Below are 13,453 nucleotides of genomic sequence, written 5' to 3'. Positions count from 1 at the left end.
TAGTGATTCCTTGCCGTGGGTCCATAGAAAGAAAATGTCGTCGATGTATCTGGTGTATAGTGTTGGTTGGAGGTCTTGTGCAGTGAAGAAGTCCTGCTCGAACTTGTGCATGAAAATGTTGGCGTATTGGGGTGCGAATTTGGTCCCCATGGCTGTTCCGTGTGTTTGGGTAAAGAACTGGTTATCGAAGGTGAAGACATTGTGATCCAGGATGAAGCGGATGAGTTGTAGGATGGCGTCCGGAGATTGGCTGTTGTTGGTGTTGAGTATTGATGCTGTCGCAGCGATGCCATCATCGTGGGGGATACTGGTGTCGAGTGCCGAGATGTCCATCGTGGTGAGAAGTGTTCCTGTTTCAACAGGTCCGTGGGTACTGAGTTTTTGTAGGAAGTCTGTAGTGTCGCGACAGAAGCTGGGGGTTCCCTGTACGATGGGTTTCAGGATGCCCTCGATGTATCCAGAGAGGTTCTCACACAGGGTTCCGTTGCCTGATACGATAGGACGTCCGGGTGTGTTGGCTTTGTGTATCTTTGGGAGGCAGTAGAAGTCTCCCACGCGGGGAGTACGTGGGATGAGAGTGCGTAGGATGCTTTGAAGGTCTGGATCGAAGGTCTTGATCAGTTTGTTGAGCTGGTGGGTGTGTTCTTTGGTCGGATCTGTGGGTTACCGTCTGTGGTGTTCCTGGTTGTCCAGTTGTCGGTATGCTTCTTTGCAATAGTCCGTTCTGTTCTGTATGACTATGGCTCCTCCTTTGTCCGCTGGTTTGATGACGATGTTGCGGTTGGTCTTGAGAGCATTAATTTAATCATGCACACATTATCATATGTTCCAACTGTCCTTCCTGCTCATTTTCAACTTAACTCCTTCCTTCCCATGCCTCAAAACTGCAAAATGGTTGCCACTTCACAGCAATGATAAAGATGTTCTGTAAACAGAGTTGAGAGCAGATCAAAGTGATATCTAGACTTGACTGTCTGGTGGTTTCTGACCCAAGATAAAGATCTCAAAGTGTAGAATAAATGCAGTTTTTTTGCAATTTGGGTCCCAAAGGGCAATGTTTAATAGGGTCAAGAATAGAAACATCCGTAAAATGTAAAACCTCATCCTCCAATTGGTTGACCCGCCTGGGAATAAAGTTAGAAATAATTGTAAAGGTTAAAAAATTACCGAACTGTTTTGTGTATTATACATTGCGACATCACCACCAAATTAATCCTCTCAAGGTCATATTTCAGAAGTGCTTGTCTGAATGGAGACTCCAAACGTGAAGCAAACTTGGGAGCAATTTGCTCAGAGTTCCACTGATGGAGTACAAATGTGCCGTTATTGAGGATCACTCAGTTCAAAAAAAATTTGTAGCAAAATTTGACATCTAGGGAAATCAGATCTCAGTAATTATGAGAAATATTGGAACAGTAACATTACTTCTGATTATTTAAATATTTCAATGTACGCTCATACCTAATGACATTCTGGATGTAAGGTAGACCTGAGTTTCTTGCATATCAAGAACTTCTGGAGAAGGGGAGTTTCAGCAAATTAAGTGCTGACTGAAAGTCGGGAAATCAGCTAACTCGGCGCCCACACCAGGGATTGAAAATGGGACTTTCCTGGTCTGTACAGTTCGTCACATCATGCGGTGCATTTATTTACTGATACGTTCGTTCACTGTTTACAGTAGTTACTTTTAAAATAGCAATGCCGACAAATTCAAATTGTCCTGTTCTATATATGGAACTGAGCCTGGAGCCCAATTGCTTCTTAACAATTCTGTTTTAACCAGTGCCACCACATCTCCTATGTGCCCTCAAGCAGCAATTATCCATTTCCTTATTTAATTTACTCACTGACAAAAACCTACATTTATATCTTATAAACAGCTTTTGTTCAGACTTATTCTACATCAACTTCTGAACCAAAACTGGCATTTTAAAGCCATCTGATTAGATTGCAAGCAAATACTTCACTAAGAAATACTTCAAGAAAAAGCAAAATGTTACATTGCAGAGCATTGTTCTAACTGACTTTGTTTTAAAGCCGAGACAGGGAGCGAACATAGGTAGCAAATTTAAAATTGTATCAAATGTTGAAAGATAGAATTTTTGCACTAAAATTGATGTATTCTGATTAATCTTAAACACCTTTTAGTTCACAATTTACTTTTAATCTTGTATTAAGAATAAGTGCCCTGGCCAACATTTATCCCTCCACTCATGCCACCAAAACAGATTAACTGGTCATTTATCTCAATAATGTTTGTGGAACCGTGCAGTGTGCTAATTGACAGCCATATCTGCCAACATTAACAACAGTGACTGCACTTCAAAAAGTAAACCTATAAAATATTTTGGAACATCTTGAGAACATGAAATACGCTATATAAATGTAAGTTGTTTTTCTTATTCAACAGAGCAACCGAGCTATTACTTTCCCAAAAGCTACCTCTGTACTCGCCTTTCATAGAGGCATTCTTGCTCATTAGCCCCTTTTTCCCCCAGTTCAGAGATATGGTAGCGTAATGGTTATGTTACTGGACTAATAATCCATAGACTGTAAATTCATATCCCATCATGGCTTGAGAATTTGAGAATTTAAATTCAGTTTTTAAAAATCTGGAAACAAAAAACTGGTTTCAGTAAAAGTGACCATGAAGCTGTCGGATTGTCGTAAAAACGTAACTGGTCCACTAATGTCCTTTCGGGAAGGAAACCTGCCGAAACTCAGCTATATCAAGAAGGCCCACCACCACGTTCTCAGGGCAGCTAGCGTTGGGCAATAAATGCCATCCTTGCCAGCAACGCTCACATCCCAGGAATGAATATTTTTAAAAAGGCACTCCAATTCTTCACTTCCTTCCACAAACACCTCCAACTCTCGCAGTTCTCAGAGATGTTTTTTTCTTCGCAACCTCCCCTCCAAGTTCAATTCCAAATCTCCCCAGTTCAGAAAAATTGCTTTTTGTGTAATTTTCTGTCTCAGTCGATAGAAGCACTCTTCCCTCTGTAATTTCCCCTCCTCACAGTTCAGAGACACACTCTCAATCTAACGCATTCCCCAGTTCAGAGATTTTCCTTCTCCTAATGCCCCACAGTTCAGAGGCACCCTTCCCCCCCCCCCTCTCCTATTCAAAGACACACTCTCCCCTATCCACCTTCCCCTCAGTTGAACAACATTTTTTTCCTTCCTACCCCACTCCGCTACACAGAGGGACTTCCCCATTCAACTGTCTTTCCCAGTACACAGAGGCTAACTCTCCTTACTGCAGTTCAGAGGTTCACTCATTCTCTCACCTGACCCTGACCCCAACCCACCGTGAATGAGCCGACTTCCAGTCTAACCGTGGCACGCTTGAGGGCGTCCAAGTAACCCGCTCTGGAGAGGCGGGCCGTGATTATAATAAGTTAATGGAGCTCCGTTCCTCACATTTTGGCAGCCATCTAAATTTAACGGTTGTGGATCGGGTTTCCCAGGGCTCAGGAGGGAGGCAGGAACTGCCAGATCCAGCACGTAAGTGCTTTTTAAAGCACTGCTTATGGGCCAGGAGAAGCAGGAATGCTTTTCCCCCTCCCCCTCGAGCAAATCTTCTGACGTGATCTGCCGACACCTGGCCATCTGCCTCCCTGCCCCTTGATCTGCCTCCCTCCCGCCATCTGCCAACACCCCCCCTGCCCCCACTATGCACTGATCTTTCCCTTCCTCACTGCCGCCCTCCGAGCCCTCCCATCCTGCCCCATTCTTTTCCGCTTTCCGGAGACCGTCCCCGGAAATCGGAAAAGCGCTCCCCGGCTGCACACTTCTACCACAGGTTTTCCCGCCCGGCAGTCGACCGCTACTCAATCTATCTGGCTGCCAGCTGGGAAATGAAATTAAAAAATGATGATGAGGTCTTGCCATTAAATTCAGCAGGACCCCCACGTTCCCGGCATTTCTGGTTTTCTCCTGCACAAACATGCTCCCTTCCCGCCTCCCCGTAAATATCGGGGCCATTCTCTCCGACCCCCCCCCCCATCCCCTTCCCATTGTCTACTGCACTTCAGAGGCACTTCCTCCTTCCATTCTCCAACCCCACCCCCCCCCAGTTCACAGAGGTACTCTTTGCCTTTAACCCCTCACCCACTATGGAGAGACTCTACCTTTCAATCCCTTTGGTTCATAAAGGGAGTCTCTCCTAACAATCCCTCATCAGTTCAGAGACGCTCTTCCCCATAGAACTCTATCCCCAGTTTCAGAGGCATTCTTCCCCCTTCAACTCTCCAGTTTGCAAGAGCACTTTCTCCTTCCAATCACATCCAGTTAACACAGACATTTCCCCCTTCCAATCCCATCCAATTCACCGGGGCACTCCCCATTCCAGTTCACAGTCAACAGTCACTCTCCTCCTCCCCAGTTCACAGTCACTCTCCTCCTCCCCAGTACACAGTCACTCTCAATCTCCTTAGTTCACAGAGTCACTCCTCCTGAACACACCCCACAGGTCAAAAAGGCACTTTCTCCTCCCAATCCGATCCAGGTCACACAGGCTGTTTATCACCTTAATGTACTATTCATGACCTTCTTGTACTAAGTCCCAACACAGCTGTTCTGTTGCAGGAATGGACTCTGTGCTTCAAGTGGAAATTTTTGATTATCTCAAAACCAGAAATTCCCTTGCAGTACAAAGTTTACTCCTGGAGTGAGGCAGTAATGTCGGGTACTGCAGGAGAGGCATGGTTGGGTGTAATTTTTAAATCACTATAGATAAATGTGCCGGAATCCATAATCATACTTAAATAGCAACGTTGTAGATATAAGAAAGTCTGTTGAGTAAAAGGTTTCTGCAGTTCTTTTAAAATCCTTTTCATACTGAGGGCAGTGCAACATTTCCATTGCCATGATGACTATAATTTAATGTTAAAATGAAGTAAGCATCAATTTAGACAAACATTAAAACCATAAAGTCAGGAAGAAAAAATACTGAAAGCTGTTGTAAGATGCTATGATTTCCAACTTGTGTATGAATCATACTTTAGGGATTATGTAAAAAAGCAGCATGTAATTTAGTTTTTCCTAAAATGTTGAGGTGGATGGGAAAGATTCTCTATGGATTATCCACTTGGAGCTTCATTAGCCTGATAATTTTTGCAAGTCCTTGGAGAAATTCTCCAGTTGTTTTTGTGTTTAATGTATGTTTTATATGTTTTGTTGAAAGTCTTTGTAGCAGAGTTCTTAAATTTCTTGTAAATATTTGTTTCAAAAGTGTAAATTAATGTTTGAAAAATAACCTTTATCCTAGCCCTAGGTTTGTCCTAAAGGAATTGCATGTCAAGAATTGGATTTCAAAATATCTTCCTTAAATTCTTAGGTGCAGTATCTACACAAGTTTACAGTGTTGAAAGTATGGTATACATAAGAAGTGTTACTACAGCTGAAAATATACATTAGAACTTTTGAGCCTTGGACCCCAGAAGGTAAATAAAACGATGAGTTGTTTACGTTGCTAAAATGGTTGCAATTTTTCAAACAGAGTATGTAAACAAATCCTGAATATGTTGTCCTAAATTAAGTATATTTAGGACAGCTGCAATTTTGTTTTTTCATAGTTAGCATTGACGGCTGCTTCTAAAACTATTCATGCTTCTAGCCAATGTATACTTGTAGATGAGTCCTGTATCTATTGCAGTATAATGAATGAAATCCCCCCTCATCGCCACCCCCCCAAATTTGGTTCTGAATTATTTCCAAATTTACATGAACATCTAGTTATAATGGAATGTTTTAACATAATTTGTCATTGTATTTGATTATCTTACTGTCACTTTATTCTCTTGGGCTTAAATGCATAACTATTTAGATCAAACTCAGTGACACAACTAGTTTACAAAATACAGACATTGTGACTTTAGCGTTTTTAGCCACATTGAAGTTCTCTGAAAAGTAAGCAAGACACTTAAATGATCATAGCCAAATAGACTGGTACGGTAAGGAACCTGTATAAGGTTAGAAGCCTATTTTGAAGCAGCTTGGGACAATTTTTTATCCTAAAGGCACTATCTAAATGCAAGTTGTTGTATTCTATTGAATTTATTTTATTACTTAATTGTATGGTATAGAACTCTGACACATTGTTAATACCATTACTCATCTTGACATAACACAACCGAAATGTTGCAAATTTGTGCTTTTGTTTATGGCCTTTTTAAAAACAATGGTCAGCGATAGCGGCTGTTCAAGATTTATAGGCTGTTTTTAAAAAAAAAAATCCAAGGTTCAGAAGGATTTGTTTCAATGACCGAGTGATTGATTGGAACATCTGGTGACACAAAGTTGACAAGCTCATTTGTCTGGAAATATGTGTGCTGGTTGGAGACTGCACAGAGAGGAGACTGGTTTCTGCTGTATAAGGTGTAGTTCCAGATGCATTCCTCAAATACATATGTTTTGAAGTTGTTAAAATATTTGCCATTGTATGTTTAAATCGTATATCATTTTGTAGGCATCTACGTATTCAGGATACCTATTCATCAAGCATGCAAAAGCAGTTTCATCTTAACCTTATATTAGCTCATCATAAAGGAATTTTAGAAGTTAAATACTGACCTTGTGCTGCAAATTGCTATTTGACCTAAGCTCTGAGATAGAAGGAGGAACTCTATAAAGCAAAAGCTGCATTACATACAAGTGGAGATCTATTCAGAGGCTGCAAGCGTACGAGAGAATGAATTTGGGCAGCATTTGCCCAACGAGAGATTCTTATTTTTTTTTAAAGGACTTTCTCACAACTTCTGCAGAATTGGGTAATTATTAAATTGGGTAATTAACCTCTTGTGAATATTATACCTACATTTGTTTTAGTACTACAGAATTCAAATGTTATGGGTTTTTATTTTTATTGTAAATATAAGTATTGTAGTCTGTAAAATTTCCAGGCTGAACTTAATTTCACCAATTCTAAAAAGCCATATCGTAGCATAGGTAATCCAGTAAGAAGTCTACAACAAATAAGGGTCATTAAAATTCAAGGTCATGAAATCTGCACCAAGCAGGTTACTGATAAAAGTCTAGCTTTTGGATCAAAGGGGATAAGGGCTGCATCTATGTCAAATCATTGACAGAGAAATAATACTTTAAACTACTTGAAATTGGAACGAGTAAAAGTAAAATTGTTTATAAATGCAGCTGTCATAATTCACTCTTGTATTGTAGTTTAAAATATTTGAATAGGTGTCTCACCATTCCTTATTTGAATACTATTATGGAAACGTTTATAATATCACCTCTGATACCTGTAATCATATAAGACTCAATTGTGTTAAATTTTGTGACGATCTATTCAGAGACCACAAGCGTACAATAGGATGAATTTGGACAGCGTTTAACCATAGAGAGGCACTTATTTTTGTTGTTTCCTCTGGATTTTGTCTACATGGTATTATTTGTAGTTCTTGCCATATACGCCATTGCCATAATAGTTCTAGTGAAAATATGAATTTGAATTAATCCTACTCAAAGATCTTTAAAGTTATTGAATAGCCCTTTAAAAATTCAAAGTTTTGAAATCAGTATTCTTTTCAGCAATTTGGATTCTGCTATAAGGATTATGGTACAATCATCCTTTTTTCCTACTTGCTACCTCCATGTGCAATTAATGGGCCCGATATTAGGAGGCGGCGGGTTCGCAGCGGGGGGGTCAACTGGGCGCGTGGGTAACGCGTCCGGTGAAATCAGTGTGCTCCGCACGCAATCACAGGCTAATTGGAGCCACTTACCTTTGCTTCCGGGTTTCACGCTGGAAAGCTGCGCAGCATAGCCTGTCAGCTGGAGGAGTCCTATTTGAAGGGGCAGTCCTCCACTGACTGATGCTGCAGGAAATAGGAAAAATTACAGCATGGAGCAGCTCAGGGGGAAGGCTGCTCCCAGGTTTAATGATGCCTCACTCCAGATATTATTGGATGTGGTGAGGAGGAGGGGGAGGACAGAGATCTTCCCCCCGGCAGACGGGAGGATGCGGCCTGCCTCTGCCACCAAGAAGGCCTGGCTCGAGGTGGTAGAGGAGGTCTCCTGCACCACCAACATATCGCACACTTGCATACAGTGCAGGAGGCGCTTCAATGACCTAAGTAGGTCAGCCGAAGTGAGTACACTTACTCATTCCCCTACACTCCGTCTGCCACATCACTGCCCCCACCCCACATCTCCTTCTGCACTGCCAATACTACTCTATCACATCACTCCTCACACCCACTCAAAGCTCATCCTCATTTTACCTGCACTTACTCACCTCGCCAGTACTGATCCCACCGCCACCACTCAACCCAATCCTCATACAATCTCATGGCTCTATCCCATACTCACCCTCACATGCATCTCTTTTACGGTCAGCCTCACTCAACCTGCCACTACTTGTGCTGCAGCCACAGGGCATGCATCACATATGTGCAGTAGGAAGTGTAAGGCAAACGTGTCGTGAGCATGAAGGGGATGCACAAGGGTGTTTGAGGGTTTGTCATGGTTTTTACCTATATTTAATTTCTGATCAACTTACATAACATATTATATTGTCACCACTACTGCCACGTCTTTGCGAATCTTGTCTGGTTTGTGCAATAATGCCCTTTCCTGAGGATCACTATGAAGACCCACAACTGATGCCACCCATTGTGTCACTGCAGAGTGGGTGCAGGTGTATTTGCAGGGCCCTTTTGTGCAGACGACTGAGAGACGTCGGCGATGTCCCCGGTGGCACTCTGGAAGGATGCGGAGGAGAAGTTGTTGAGGGCAGTGGTGACTTTGACAGCGACAGGTAAGAAGATGGTGCTTGGGCCAACCAGGAGCAGCTCGACATGAAGGAAGCTGCAGATGTCCACGACTACATGTCGAGTGACTCTGAGCCTTCGTGTGCACTGCTGCTCACAGAGGTCCAGGAAGCTGAGCCTCAGTCTGTAGACCTTGTGGCGAGGGTAGTGCCTTCTGCGACGCATCTCTCTCTGCCGTTGCCCTCCCTCCTGCTGTGCAGGTGGATGTGTCACAGCACTGTGTTGTGGAGCTCCACGTGTCAGAGGTGGACGGCGAGGCTGGTCATGACTGCAGCTACGGCGGCTGGAAGATGTACATTTGAGGGGGTCCGGACACCGGGTAAGTGTGCAAGTTGGTGAATTTTATTGTTAGGAGAGTGGTGGAGGCCAAACTTTGCCCAAAGTGACAGAGTGGCCTCCTGCAATAAGTGAGGGTCCCCACCTGTCAAATGGACCTTTGCAGCTGCCACAGGCTGATGGCTGCAACACGTCCATTTGAACTGGGAGTGTTTCCCCCAGTACGGGAGACAGTCCCAGTTGTTTGCAAAATCCCACCCCTCCTAAAATGTCATGTTGATCAGGTCTCTAAACGACCTGAAATACCTTAATGATCACTTTAAGTGGCACCCCGCCGGCTTTAATTGCCGGCAGGAGTCCCACATGCGGGGGCTGCGTGTGCATGTCAGCGCGTCACTGAGGAACCCGGAAGTGGGTGGGTTGGAGCCGGGCTCCGGACCCGCCCCGGGAATCCCCAATTTTCGCAGCCTCCCCGCCACGAACGCACCCGCTCGGGGCTGCAAAAATCAAGCCCAATATGTCACAACTGCCAATGATTAGAGAAGCAGATTGAAACTAAAAAAATTTAAAATTTTAAAAAATCAAGAGAGCACACTCTTTCCCACCATTCCGTCCCCGCCCCCCCACCCCCCTCCTCTCTACAGTGACACTGGTCCATGCTGGAGATACATTCTACTCCCTGGTTAAGTTTCTTCATTCTGCTGATAAGGTCCCACATAAGAGACTGTTAGCTAAGTTAGAAGCCCATGGAATCGAGGGAAAAGTACGGACTTGGTTAGGAAGTTGGCTGAGCGAAAGGCGACGGAGAGTAGGGATAATGGGTAGGTACTCACATTGGCAGGATGTGACTAGTGGAGTCCCACAGGGCTCTGTCTTGGGGCCTCAATTATTCACAATATTTATTAACGACTTAGATGAAGGCATAGAAAGTCTGCCGATGACACAAAGATTGGTGGTATTGTAAGCAGTGTAGATGAAAACATAAAATTACAAAGGGATATTGATAGATTCGGTGAATGGACAAAACTGTGGCAAATGGAATTCAGTGTAGACAAATGTGAGGTCATCCACTTTGGATCAAAAAAGGATAGAACAGGGTACTTTCTAAATGGTAAAAAGTTAAAAACAGTGGATGTCCAAAGGGACTTAGGGGTTCAGGTACATAGATCATTGAAGTGTCATGAACAGGTGCAAAAAATAATCAATAAGGCTAATGGAATGCTGGCCTTTATATCTAGAGGACAAGAGTACAAGGGGGCAGAAGTTATGCTGCAGCTATACAAAACCCTGGTTAGACCGCACCTGGAGTACTGTGAGCAGTTCTGGGCGCCGCACCTTCGGAAGTGCATATTGGCCGTGGAGGGAGTGCAGCGTAGGTTTACTAGAATGATACCCGGACTTCAAGGGTTAAGTTACGAGGAGAGATTACACAAATTGGGGTTGTATTCTCTCGAGTTTCGAAGGTTAAGGGGTGATCTGATCGAAGTTTATAAGATATTAAGGGGAACAGATAGGGTGGATAGAGAGAAACTATTTCTGCTGGTTGGGGATTTTAGGAGTAGGTGGCACAGTCTAAAAATTAGAGCCAGACCTTTCAGGAGTGAGATTAGAAAACATTTCCACACACAAAGGGTGGTAGAAGTTTGGAACTCTCTTCCGCAAACGGCAATTGATACTAGCTCAATTGCTAAATTTAAATCTGAGATAGATAGCTTTTTGGCAACCAAAGGTATTAAGGGATATGGGCCAAAGGCAGGTATATGGAGTTAGATCACAGATCAGCCATGATCTTATCAAATGGCGGAGCAGGCACGAGGGGCTGAATGGCCTACTCCTGTTCCTATGTTCCTAAGTGACAGCTCTTGGGTACCTTTGTGAGGTCAAGCCCATGCTTCTCAGAGATTAAGAAAAAAAATTGAGAGATATGCCCAACACACACATTCTATAGGTTTATTTGATCATTTTAATGTGAATTTTATAGAATTTTTTCTGTTAAGTTAGTAAACTTATATTTAGTAATGACACCAATTCACTGAGAAAACATGGGTGGCAGCCAAAAAAAATTCAAATTTGGGAACTATTTCAGCGGTTCCCCGTCTCCTTGCACTTGGAAGCCGTTTGCTGGCTGTTAATTCTGAATTGGTCTGGAGCACAGTTGTAATGTTTAGCGGCTGACTTGGCCAGTCCTTTTACAGCCAATGCTTAAGCAGCTTTCTCTAGTAATCCAAGTAGTTATAGGTGCTTGTAAATTTCTACAGTGAAACAGGGGCCAGCAGAATACTTGTAAATTTCAGACAAGGATGAAATGCATGGCTTTCTTTTCTTCGATAGATTGTTTCCATTTGTAACAAAGTATGACATTATGGAGTTTGACAAACATAAGTCTTTTATATGTAAATTTACAGATTTCCCTATATTTGTCATTGGCCACACTATTGTGTCTGTCTCACTCACTTACTCTCACACACCATTAGTTACGATGTCTGCAAGGTGTGGTTGAAACAATTACTTTTATTCAGTCAAAGTAGTACTGTAGTTTCATTGAGACCAGCTCATTATTGTCAGATACAATAATTAACCAACAAAAAGCCAGATATGAGGCAAATAGCATAGATGCATTTAAGGGGAAGTGAGAGAAGCACACGAAGGAGAAAGGAATAGAAGGATATGCTGATTGGGGTAGATGAAGTCGGGAGGGAGGAGGCTCGATTGGAACATAAACGCTAGCATAGACCAGTTGGGCCGAATGGCCTGTTTCTGTGCTGGAGACTTGTTGTAACTTGATGTACATTGAGTCTACAGTACAGAAATAGGCCATTCGGCCCAACTGGTCCATGTCAGCGTTCATGAGCCTCCTCCCTCCCTACATCGTCTACCCCTATCACCATACCCTTCTATTCCTTTCTCCCTCATGTGCTTATCTAGCTTCCCCTTAAATGCATCTATGCTGTTTGCCTCAACTACTCCTTGTGGTAGCACATTCTACATTCTAACCACTCAACTTGGACATTCAGCCCCCGATCTTCGGGTAAGCGTTCTCCAAGGCGGCCTTCGAGACACACGACAACGCAAAATCGTCGAGCAGAAGTTGATAGCCAAGTTCCGCACCCATGAGGACGGCCTCAACCGGGATCTTGGGTTCATGTCACGCTACACGTAACTCCACCAGCAAAAAGGGGGAAAAAATTATGTTTTTAATATTCCCTCTCTCTCTCTCTCTCTCTCTCTCTGCCATTTGGGTTTCTTTCTGTCCGTCTGTGTAATTGACACAATGTATATCCAGTGTACTGGGACGTGCTGTTCTCCGTGACTGGCCTGTTTGAATAACAACGACACCTTTTGATTGGTGTGATGCTGTCCCAGCCTAGTATAAGATATGCGATTTGAGAACCTTTTCACTCATTCACCTGACGAAGGGGATAATCTCCGAAAGCTTGTGATTTTAAAATAAATTTGTTGGACTATAACCTGGTGTTGTAAGATTCCTTACATTTGTCCACCCCAGTCCATCACCGGCATCTCCACATCATGCCTTTTTTATGGCCTTATTAACCTGTGTCACTACTTTTAGTAATTTGTGTATCTGTACCCCAAGATTCCTTTGCTCCTCTACCCCATTTTGACTCTTATTATCCAAGCAGTATGTGGCCTCCTTATTCTTCCTACCAAAATGCACCACCTCACACTTATCTATATTGAAATTCATTTGTCAATTACATGCCCATTGTGCAAGTTTATTACTGTCTTCTTGTATTTTAATGCATTCTTTCTTTCATGGTATCATGATAGGTACAGCACAGGAGGAGGCCATATGGCCCATCATGTCTGTGCTGGTTCTTTGAAAGACTTATCCAATTAGTCCCATTCCCCTGCTCTTTCCTCATAGCCCTGTAATTTTTTTCTCTTCAGGTATTTCTCCAATTCCCTTTTGAAAGTTACTATTGAATCTGCTTCCACCACCCTTTCAGGCAGTGCATTCCAGATCATTACAACTCGCTGCATAAAAAAATATTTCCTCATATCGCTTCTTTTGAATTAACTACACCCCCAATTTCATGTCGTTCACAAATTTTGAAATTGTATTTTTGATTCCCAAGTCCAAATTGTTGATGTAAATTGTGAACAACAGTGATTCCAGCACCGATCCCTGTGGAACCCCACTTCCCACCTTTTGTCAGTCTGAGTAGCTACCCTTAACCCCTACTCTCTGTTTGCTGTTTTGCAGCCAACTTGCTGTCCATTCTGCTACCTGTCCCCTGACTCCACATGCTCTGACCTTAGTGATGAGTCTACAATCTGGTACCTTATCGAAGGCCTTTTGCAAATCCAAATATATTACATCTACTACATTACCCTTGTCTCCTCTTTCTGTTACTTCTTCAAAG

The sequence above is a fragment of the Heptranchias perlo genome, chromosome 12, assembly GCF_035084215.1.
Source record: "Heptranchias perlo isolate sHepPer1 chromosome 12, sHepPer1.hap1, whole genome shotgun sequence".
Classification (NCBI taxonomy): Eukaryota; Metazoa; Chordata; class Chondrichthyes; order Hexanchiformes; family Hexanchidae; genus Heptranchias; species Heptranchias perlo.
Note: the sequence above shows the minus strand (reverse complement) of the source record.